Source organism: Ranitomeya variabilis, chromosome 5 (assembly GCF_051348905.1).
Source record: "Ranitomeya variabilis isolate aRanVar5 chromosome 5, aRanVar5.hap1, whole genome shotgun sequence".
Lineage (NCBI taxonomy): Eukaryota > Metazoa > Chordata > Amphibia > Anura > Dendrobatidae > Ranitomeya > Ranitomeya variabilis.
In genome coordinates this window covers 202,170,283-202,182,421 of record NC_135236.1, presented here as the reverse complement: position 1 = coordinate 202,182,421, position 12,139 = coordinate 202,170,283, and positions in this window count along the sequence as shown.

Here is a 12,139-nt window from a genome sequence, read left to right as displayed (position 1 = left end):
TTTTTCTCTCGGTTTAATTTTGTGGTGTCCTACCTGCCGGGTTCTAAGAATGTTAAGGCGGATGCTCTTTCTAGGAGTTTTGAGCCTGACTCCCCTGGTAACTCTGAACCTACAGGTATCCTTAAGGATGGAGTGATATTGTCTGCCGTTTCTCCAGACCTGCAGGAGTTTCAGGCGGATAGACCTGATCGTTGCCCACCTGGTAGACTGTTTGTTCCTGATGATTGGACCAGTAAAGTCATTTCTGAGGTTCATTCTTCTGCATTGACAGGTCATCCTGGAATCTTTGGTACCAGGGATTTGGTGGCAAGGTCCTTCTGGTGGCCTTCCCTGTCTCGAGATGTGCGAGGCTTTGTGCAGTCTTGTGACGTTTGTGCTCGGGCCAAGCCTTGTTGTTCTCGGGCTAGTGGATTGTTGTTGCCCTTGCCTATCCCGAAGAGGCCCTGGACGCACATCTCGATGGATTTTATTTCGGATCTTCCTGTTTCTCAGAAGATGTCTGTCATCTGGGTGGTGTGTGACCGTTTCTCTAAGATGGTCCATTTGGTTCCCCTGCCTAAGTTGCCTTCTTCTTCCGAGTTGGTTCCTCTGTTTTTTCAAAATGTGGTCCGTTTGCATGGTATTCCGGAGAATATCGTTTCTGACAGAGGAACCCAGTTCGTGTCTAGATTTTGGCGAGCATTCTGTGCTAGGATGGGCATAGATTTGTCTTTCTCGTCTGCTTTCCATCCTCAGACTAATGGCCAGACCGAGTGGACGAATCAGACCTTGGAGACATATTTGAGGTGTTTTGTGTCTGCAGATCAGGATGATTGGGTTGCTTTTTTGCCTTTAGCGGAGTTTGCCCTCAATAATCGGGCCAGCTCTGCCACCTTGGTGTCTCCTTTTTTCTGTAATTCGGGGTTTCATCCTCGATTTTCTTCTGGTCAGGTGGAATCTTCGGATTGTCCTGGAGTGGATGCTGTGGTGGAGAGGTTGCATCAGATTTGGGGGCAGGTAGTGGACAATTTGAAGTTGTCCCAGGAGAAGACTCAGCTTTTTGCCAACCGCCGGCGTCGGGTTGGTCCTCGGCTTTGTGTTGGGGACTTGGTGTGGTTGTCTTCTCGTTTTGTCCCTATGAGGGTTTCTTCTCCTAAGTTTAAGCCTCGGTTCATCGGCCCGTACAAGATATTGGAGATTCTTAACCCTGTGTCCTTCCGTTTGGACCTCCCTGCATCTTTTTCTATTCATAATGTTTTTCATCGGTCATTGTTGCGCAGGTATGAGGTACCGGTTGTGCCTTCCGTTGAGCCTCCTGCTCCGGTGTTGGTTGAGGGCGAGTTGGAGTACGTTGTGGAAAAAATCTTGGACTCCCGTGTTTCCAGACGGAAACTCCAGTATCTGGTCAAATGGAAGGGATACGGTCAGGAGGATAATTCTTGGGTGACTGCCTCTGATGTTCATGCCTCCGATCTGGTCCGTGCCTTTCATAGGGCTCATCCTGATCGCCCTGGTGGTTCTGGTGAGGGTTCGGTGACCCCTCCTTGAGGGGGGGGTACTGTTGTGAAATTGGATTTTGGGCTCCCCCGGTGGCCACTGGTGGAATTGAACTGGTGTGCATCATCCCCTCTGTTCACCTGTTTCCATCAGGATGTGGGAGTCGCTATTTAACCTTGCTCCTCTGTCACTTCCATGCCGGTCAACATTGTAATCAGAAGCCTTTCTGTGCATGTTCCTGCTGCTAGACAACTCCCAGTTAAGTTGGACTTTAGTCCTCGTTTGTTTTTGCATTTTGTTCCAGTTCACAGCTGTAGTTTCGTTTCTGTGTCTGGAAAGCTCTTGTGATCTGAAATTGCCACTCTGATGTTATGAGTTAATACTAGAGTCTTAAAGTAATTTCAGGATGGTATTTTGATAGGGTTTTCAGCTGACCATGAAAGTGCCCTTTCTGTCTTCTTGCTATCTAGTAAGCGGACCTCAATTTTGCTAAACCTATTTTCATACTACGTTTGTCATTTCATCTAAAATCACCGCCAATATATGTGGGGGCCTCTGTCTGCCTATCGGGGAAATTTCTCTAGAGGTGAGCCAGGACTAAATTTTCCTCTGCCAGGATTAGTTAGTCCTCCGGCCAGCGCTGGGCGTCTAGGGATAAAAAACGTAGGCAACGCTACCCGGCTACTGTTAGTTGTGCGGCAGGTTTAGTTCATGGTCAGTTTAGTTTCCATCCTTCCAAGAGCTAGTACTTCCGTTTGCTGGGCTATGTTCTCTTGCCATTGAGAACCATAACAGCAGCCGCATGCTCCGATCTGAGTGCCAGCAGAAGCTCCTGGTATTGCCGTGCAAGATTCATCCAAGTCTCGCACAAGTGAGGATGAGCCTTTAGAGTTAGCCAAGCAGAATGTGGCAGACTCCTCAAGCATGTTAAACAAGGTTAGCTGGTCTATTTTGAAATGTTTATCCATTATGAAACACAGGTTGTAATTATGATTATTGTACATGTCACTGTAAATAATGTGCAAGTAACAAAATACTTTTTTTTTTAACTTTCCATAACCCCAAGAACACGATTCCTGCAGTGAAGTGTAATGGTCGCAGCATCATAGTGTCTGGATGCTTAGTAGTGACTGGAAAACTGATCAGTAATGAAAGATAGATAAAATATCAGTAAATACATTTCAATGCTTGAGAAAAACTTATTTTAGTTTGTCTGAGATTTTAAGATGGAAGTTCTCATCTGGAGTGGTTTACAGAGAAAGTATCATTATAAAATATTCTATTATTTTAATCAGATTTTTATGTCACATGTATGTTTAACCCCTTAATGACCAATGATGGATCTATCCATCATTCGACGCCTCCCCCTGTTTGGTGCGGGCTCCAGCAATGGTCCCACACCTTTTCCAACACACGACAGCTGATCTGACCAGCTGACATGTGCTGCTAACAGCTGTGGGAGGAATTGCAATCTTCCTGCAGCTGTTAACCCATTAAATGCCACTGTTAAGCGCTGACAGCAGCATTTAACATGCTTTTTTGGGAATCTCGCCCTAAATCCGCCCATCAGTGACACGCGTCACGTGATCGAAGGTCACAGATGGGTTGGCATGACAAACAGAGGTCTCCTGGAGACTCCTATGGTTGTCACTGCTGCATTGCTATGAGCGCCACCCGGGGCTCATAGCAAATGAGGGCGGCGCTCATAGCAAATGAGGTATTCTGCTACATGCAGGTGATCTGATCATCGCCTGCAGGTAGCAAAGCCAATCAGGTTATGGTAGCTTCTAAAAAAATGTTTTTAAAAATATAAAAAAAATAAAAAAATAGAAAAGTTGAAATCACCCCCCTTTCGCCTCATTCAAAATAAAACAATAAAAAAAAACATACACATATTTCAAAAATATTTCACTTATCCGTACATTCCTCAACCAAGAATCTGCAAAAACCCTAGTCCATGCCCTCATCATCTCTCGCCTTGACTACTGGAATCTCCTGCTCTGTGGCCTCCCCACTAACACTCTTGCACCCCTCCAATCTATTCTAAACTCTGCTGCCCGACTAATCCACCTGTCCCCCCGCTATTCCCTGGCCTCTCCCCTCTGTCAATCCCTTCACTGGCTCCCCATTGCCCAGAGACTCCAGTACAAAACCCTAACCATGACGTACAAAGCCATCCACAACCTGTCTCCTCCATACATCTGTGACCTCGTCTCCCAGTATTTACCTACACGCAACCTCCGATCCTCACAAGATCTCCTTCTCTACTCCCCTCTTATCTCCTTTTCCCACAATCGTATACAAGATTTCTCTCATGCATCACCCCTACTCTGGAACCCTCTACCACAACACATCAGACTCTCGCCTACCATCAAAACCTTCAAAAAGAGCCTGAAGACCCACCTCTTTCGACAAGCCTACAACCTGCAGTAACCACCGATCGACCAAACCGCTGCATGACCAGCTCTATCCTCGCCTACTGTATTCTCACCCATCCCTTGTAGATTGTGAGCCTTCGCGGGCAGGGTCCTCTCTCCTCCTGTACCAGTTATGACTTGTATTGTTTAAGATTATTGTACTTGTTTTTATCATGTATACCCCTCCTTACATGTAAAGCGCCATGAAATAAATGGCACTATAAAAATAAATAATATAATATTTGGCATCACCTCTTATAGAATCACCTGATCTATCAATAAAAAAAAGGATTAACCTGATCGCTAAATGGTGTAGTGAGAAAAAAAGTCAAAACACCAGAAATAAGTTTTTTTAGTCGTCGCGACATTGCATTAAAGTGCAATTAAGGGCAATCAAAAGATCTTATCTGCGTCAAAATGATATCACTACAAATTTCAGCTCAGCACACAAAAAATAAACCCTTACCTGACCCAAGATCATGAAAAATGGAGATGCTGCGGGAAGGGAATCGGAAAATGGTGCAATTTTTTTTTCAACAAAGGTTTGATTTTTTTTTCAACACTTAGATAAGAAAGAACCTAGACATGTTTGGTGTCTATGAACTCATAGTGACCTGGAGAATCATAATGGCAGGTTATTTTCAGCATTTACTGAACCTAGTAATGAAAGCAAAAAAAAAAACAACTGTGGGATTGCACTAATTTTGCAATTTCATCGCACTTTGATTTTTTCCCCTTTTCCAGGACACTATATATTAAAATCAATTGTGTTGTTCCAAAGTACAACTCGTCCCACAAAAAAAAGCCCTCACATGGCCATATTGATGGAAAATTTAAAAAGTTATGGCTCTGGGAAAGTTAGCAAAAAACGAAAGCTCCAAACCAAAAATACCTCCAGTCAAGAAGGAGTTAAAAAGGCGGTCATTTTTTCCCGAGTTCATAACTAGGCTGCAAGTATAGGGAGCTTGAGACACCATTTCTATGGCTGTTTCTATGCACTATTTCTCACACAAAGAAATATAATCAGATAGCTTGACTCGACTGCAGAGGCATGTATGAGGATTCCAGAAGAAGATTTATTTTTAAACTGAATTTTTGAAGTTATGCTCAATTACAGTAGGCAAAAAATACTATTCTGAACCAGTGATGAAGATGTAAGGTTGTAAGATGGCAGACATTCAGAAAATGAGGAAGACGAAGGAAGGGGTTACTGAGATCAGACCTAAGAGGCAGACATATAGAGAGGGAGGACAAACTTCTAAAAGGCAAACTTTATTGCATATCAATGCAACAAAATCATACATTACAATACTGCATGATTCCAAAGTCATGGGACTGGACACAATCTTTATTAAAAGAGAAAAAAATAGTAATATTTCAATTTTCATACTCACCATTCATATTCTTTCAGGAAGAATTTACAGCAGAGGCTCCATATTTTCAGAGGCAAAATTACAAGGACAGGTAACACATCTATACACAGCTGGTAATAAAGTATGCACCAATTAAAATGGGTGATTTCACACTTGATCCTACTCCGCTCCCTTCACAATGGCATTTGCACAGGCTCAATATATAATTCAATACATGAGCTAGGGTTTGTGGCTGTGTACATTTGTTATTTCCTGAAACAATAAGCTAGAGTGTAAAAAAGCGCCATTGACTAGTGTGAATACTACATGAGTTCTTTTTTTTATTTAAAAAATAAATTAAGAGATGTAAACAGCCCAGACCTCAATCTACAGTGAGAATTTGTGGCATGACTTGATGACTAACATACAACAACCCATCTAATTTAAGGGAGTTGCAGCAGTTTTAACTGGAGGAATGAGAAAAAATTCCCAGTGTTTAAAGGAGCTAAGCTAATGGAGAGATTCGTCAAGATTCCTGCATCTGCAATTGCATAAAAAGAGGCTTATTAAATTACAGGCATTCAGAGTTTAAATACTAATCATGTGGAAGAGAGAGGAGGGGGAAGGTAAATCGGCTCACCAAGTGTGGAAAATATGTTACCTCTACATATGAAATTCCTTCATCTGCAAAAGGTAAAGATATTAAAATATGACTTTTAATAGTGACATTAAAAATATCTAATATAAAAAAAAACATCAAAAATAAGATAAAAAAGGGATAAGAGGGAGAACAGGGAGACGCAGGTCTATGCATTTCAGGCTCACAAGCTTGAAAGTGTCCCCCCTTGTTGTCCCCCTTCTCTTCCCTCCTTTTTATTTTATTTTTTTATTTTTTTATCTCTGATATTTTTAGTGTCGCTATTAAAAGTTATGTTTTAATATCTTTACCTTTTTCGGATGCTAGAATTTGTTTCCTTGTGCTGTTAAATACTAACACTCATTAAAGCTCTATCTTTTTTTTCTTAATTATTCTTTGTGTCACAATAAAAAAAAATCTTTTAATATGGTAGCCATTTTGTGCAAGCTAAACAGTGCAAACCCCCAAAATCTGTGGTATCATGGTACCCATTTACTGCTGCTGAGTGAAATGGTTGTCATGTGGCAATAGATTTGATCCAGTGTGCCAATATTAAGTTGAGCACTGAGTTAGCAAATGTATAATACACTGAATGTTGTGTACACAGTGTGCACTGTGCTTTGTACTTTGCAGCCATCTACTTGTTGATGTATGCATATAAAAATTACAGGTGATTCTCACAAAATTAGAACATCATCAAAAAGTTAATTTATTTCAGTTCTTCAATACAAAAAGTGAAACTCATACATTATATAGAGTCGTTACAAACAGAGTGATCAATTTCAAGTGTTTATTTCTGTTAATGCTGATGATTATGGCTTACAGCCAATGAAAACCCAAAAGTCATTATCTCAGTAAATTAGAATATTTTTTGGCACCAGATTGAAAAATTATTTTAAAATCCAAAGTGTTGGCCTACTGAAATGTATGTTCAGTAAATGCACTCAATACTTGGTCGGGGCTCCTTTTGCATCAATTACTGCATCACTGCGGCGTGGCATGGAGTTGAACAGCCTGTGGATCTGCTGTGGTGTTATAGAAGCCCAGGTTGCTTTGATAGCAGCCTTTAGCTCATCTGCATTGTTGGGTCTGATGTCTCTCATCTTCCTCTTGACAATACCTTCTCTATGGGGTTAAGGTCATGCGAGTTTGCTGGCCAACAAACAGTGATACAGTTGTTTTTAAACCGATACTGTTGTTTTTAAACCAGGTATTGGTATTTTTGACCTTTTTTTGGCTTACCCTTCTTGTGGAGTGTGTCAATGACTGCCTTCTGGACATCTGTCAAGTCAGTAGTCTTCCCAGGGCCGGACTGGCCATCGGGCACTTCTGGCAAATGCCAGAAGGGCCGGTGCCAGTAGTGGGCCGCTGCACTGTTCCTCCCCCTCCCCCCCCGCCAGTGCCACCGCCGCCGCATTTAACTATACTGGCGTCTATGACGCCGGTATAGTTCAATGCAATGATGGAGGAGAGAGCGTCACGCCCCCTCTCCCATCATTCCCCGCTCTGCCTCTGACACTGCGGGTGCGCGATGACGTCATATCATCGCGCACCTGCTGTGTCCCGGGCAGACTGCAGCCGCCGAGACAGGAGACAGGAGCCAGGAGCCAGGAGCAGCGCGGGCAAAAGGAAAGGTGAGGAGAGTGTTTTGTTTTTTTTTAACTGGACTGTGGGGCCATTATCGGGGGGGAGGGGGGTGACGAGATGTGGACTCTGCTATATACACCCCTGTGTGGGCTCTGCTGTATACACCCCTGTGTGGGCTCTGCTGTATACTGTGTGGGCTCTGCTGTATACTGTGTGGGCTCTGCTGTATACTGTGTGGGCTCTGCTGTATACTGTGTGGGCTCTGCTGTATATACCCCTGTGTGGGCTCTGCTGTATACTGTGTGGGCTCTGCTGTATACTGTGTGGGCTCTGCTGTATACTGTGTGGGCTCTGCTGTATACTGTGTGGGCTCTGCTGTATATACCCCTGTGTGGGCTCTGCTGTATACTGTGTGGGCTCTGCTGTATATACCCCTGTGTGGGCTCTGCTGCATACTGTGTGGGCTCTGCTGTATATACCCCTGTGTGGGCTCTGCTGTATATACTACTGTGTGGGCTCTGCTGTATATACCCCTGTGTGGGCTCTGCTGTATATACCCCTGTGTGGGCTCTGCTGTATATACCCCTGTGTGGGCTCTGCTGTATATACCCCTGTGTGGGCTCTGCTGTATATACCCCTGTGTGGGCTCTGCTGTATACTGTGTGGGCTCTGCTGTATATACCCCTGTGTGGGCTCTGCTGTATACTGTGTGGGCTCTGCTGTATATACCCCTGTGTGGGCTCTGCTGTATACTGTGTGGGCTCTGCTGTATATACCCCTGTGTGGGCTCTGCTGTATACTGTGTGGGCTTTGCTGTATATACCCCTGTGTGGGCTCTGCTGTATACTGTGTGGGCTCTGCTGTATATACCCCTGTGTGGGCTCTGCTGTATACTGTGTGGGCTCTGCTGTATACTGTGTGGGCTCTGCTATATATACCCCTGTGTGGGCTCTGCTGTATACTGTGTGGGCTCTGCTGTATATACCCCTGTGTGGGCTCTGCTGTATACTGTGTGGGCTCTGCTGTATACTGTGTGGGCTCTGCTGTATACTGTGTGGGCTCTGCTGTACATACCCCTGTGTGGGCTCTGCTGTATACTGTGTGGGCTCTGCTGTATATACAGCGGGGCAAAAAAGTATTTAGTCAGTCAGCAATAGTGCAAGTTCCACCACTTAAAAAGATGAGAGGCGTCTGTAATTTACATCATAGGTAGACCTCAACTATGGGAGACAAACTGAGAAAAAAAAAATCCAGAAAATCACATTGTCTGTTTTTTTATCATTTTATTTGCATTTTATGGTGGAAAATAAGTATTTGGTCAGAAACAAAATTTCATCTCAATACTTTGTAATCTATCCTTTTTTGGCAATGACAGAGGTCAAACGTTTTCTGTAAGTCTTCACAAGGTTGCCACACACTGTTGTTGGTATGTTGGCCCATTCCTCCATGCAGATCTCCTCTAGAGCAGTGATGTTTTTGGCTTGTCGCTTGGCAACACGGACTTTCAACTCCCTCCAAAGGTTTTCTATAGAGTTGAGATCTGGAGACTGGCTAGGCCACTCCAGGACCTTGAAATGCTTCTTACGAAGCCACTCCTTTGTTGCCCTGGCGGTGTGCTTTGGATCATTGTCATGTTGAAAGACCCAGCCACGTTTCATCTTCAATGCCCTTGCTGATGGAAGGAGGTTTGCACTCAAAATCTCACGAAACATGGCCCCATTCATTCTTTCATGTACCCGGATCAGTCGTCCTGGCCCCTTTGCAGAGAAACAGCCACAAAGCATGATGTTTCCACCACCATGCTTTACAGTAGGTATGGTGTTTGATGGATGCAACTCAGTATTCTTTTTCCTCCAAACACGACAAGTTGTGTTTCTACCAAACAGTTCCAGTTTGGTTTCATCAGACCATAGGACATTCTCCCAAAACTCCTCTGGATCATCCAAATGCTCGCTAGCAAACTTCAGACGGGCCCGGACATGTACTGGCTTAAGCAGTGGGACACGTCTGGCACTGCAGGATCTGAGTCCATGGTGGCGTAGTGTGTTACTTATGGTAGGCCTTGTTACATTGGTCCCAGCTCTCTGCAGTTCATTCACTAGGTCCCCCCGCGTGGTTCTGGGATTTTTGCTCACCGTTCTTGTGATCATTCTGACCCCACGGGGTGGGATTTTGCGTGGAGCCCCAGATCGAGGGAGATTATCAGTGGTCTTGTATGTCTTCCATTTTCTAATTATTGCTCCCACTGTTGATTTCTTCACTCCAAGCTGGTTGGCTATTGCAGATTCAGTCTTCCCAGCCTGGTGCAGGGCTACAATTTTGTTTCTGGTGTCCTTTGACAGCTCTTTGGTCTTCACCATAGTGGAGTTTGGAGTCAGACTGTTTGAGGGTGTGCACAGGTGTCTTTTTATACTGATAACAAGTTTAAACAGGTGCCATTACTACAGGTAATGAGTGGAGGAAAGAGGAGACTCTTAAAGAAGACGTTACAGGTCTGTGAGAGCCAGAAATCTTGATTGTTTGTTTCTGACCAAATACTTATTTTCCACCATAAAATGCAAATAAAATGATAAAAAAACAGACAATGTGATTTTCTGGATTTTTTTTTCTCAGTTTGTCTCCCATAGTTGAGGTCTACCTATGATGTAAATTACAGACGCCTCTCATCTTTTTAAGTGGTGGAACTTGCACTAGTGCTGACTGACTAAATACTTTTTTGCCCCACTGTACCCCTGTGTGGGCTCTGCTGTATACTGTGTGGGCTCTGCTGTATATACCCCTGTGTGGGCTCTGCTGTATACTGTGTGGGCTCTGCTGTATATACCCCTGTGTGGGCTCTGCTGTATATACCCCTGTGTGGGCTCTGCTGTATACTGTGTGGGCTCTGCTGTATATACCCCTGTGTGGGCTCTGCTGTATATACCCCTGTGTGGGCTCTGCTGTATATACCCCTGTGTGGGCTCTGCTGTATATACCCCTGTGTGGGCTGGGCTGTATATACCCCTGTGTGGGCTTGGCTGTATATACCCCTGTGTGGGCTGGGCTGTATATACCCCTGTGTGGGCTGGGCTGTAAATACCCCTGTGTGGGCTGGGCTGTATATACCCCTGTGTGGGCTGGGCTGTATATACCCCTGTGCGGGCTGTGCTCTATATACCCCTGTGCGGGCTGTGCTCTATATACCCCTGTGCGGGCTGTGCTCTATATACCCCTGTGCGGGCTGTGCTCTATATACCCCTGTGCGGGCTGTGCTCTATATACCCCTGTGCGGGCTGTGCTCTATATACCCCTGTGCGGGCTGTGCTCTATATACCCCTGTGCGGGCTGTGCTCTATATACCCCTGTGCGGGCTGTGCTCTGTATACTCCTGTGCGGGCTGTGCTCTATATACCCCTGTGTGGGCTGTGCTATATTATACAGGCTGTGCTATATACTATAGGGGGTATATTATATTCTATGGGGGAGGCCATGTTATATACTATGTGGCTGTGTTATATACTATTGCGGGGGTATATTATATTCTGTAGGGGAGGCTGTCTTATACTATGGGGGGGCTGCGTTATATATTATGGGGAGGTGGGCTGTATTCTATTCTATTTGGGGCTACATTAAATTCTATGGGGGGGGCTGTATTATATATATATTCTATGAGGGGTGATTTCATCATACTCTATTGGGGGGGCTGCATTATATTCTATGGGGGGTTACATTATACTCTGTAGGGTGGTGGCTGCATTATACTGTATGTGGGCTGCGTTATACTGTATCGAGGACTATGGGGAATACGTTATACTATATGAAGAACTATGCGGTGCATTTTACTATGGGAAGTGAATTGTACTACATGGATGACTATGGCGGTGCATTATACTATATGGAGCACTATGAGGAGTGTATTATGCTCTGTGGAGGACTGAGCAGTGTATTTTAATATATGGAGGACTATGGTGCACATTATAATATATGGAGGACTATGGGGTATATTTTACTAAACAAGTAAAATGCTGCATATTCAGATTGTTTTTGCCGGAACAAAAATCATTGTTCTCAGCAGCACATCGCCAGCGTAAACTGTAGATGTGCTGCTGATAACATGATACTGTATGGTGATCTGTTAGTGATCGTTCTGTCCCATCATTCTGTCTCAGACGGTGGAAAGAGGCCGGGAAACAAGCGTTGAACAACTTCAGTATGGTCGATCAAACTCATTTAGCGGCCTGAGATCAGCGCATGTAAGTAAATACAACCGAAATGCTTTTGTGTGATGTGCAATATGTTAGCATTTGGGGCCCCATTTTAAACTTTGCCTAGGGCCCCACTTTGCCTAAAACCGGCCCTGCCTACAAGTGTACAAAGGTATTATACAGTCACCGTGTGACAAGTGGGCCTGTGTAACTTCAAATGCCAGGGCTGAATTTTAGTCCCAGTCCAGCCCTGAGTTTTCCCCATGATTGTGGAACATGTTGGAGCAGACTAAGTGACCTTTTAAATGCTTAGCAAGCCCTTGCAGATGTTTTTTGCTAATTATTCTAATTTACTGAGATAATGTCTTTTGGGTTTTCATTGGCTGTAAGCCATAATAATCAACATAAATAGAAATAAACACTTGAAATAGATCACTCTGGTCGTAATGACGTTATATACTATATGAGTTTCACTTTTTGTATTGA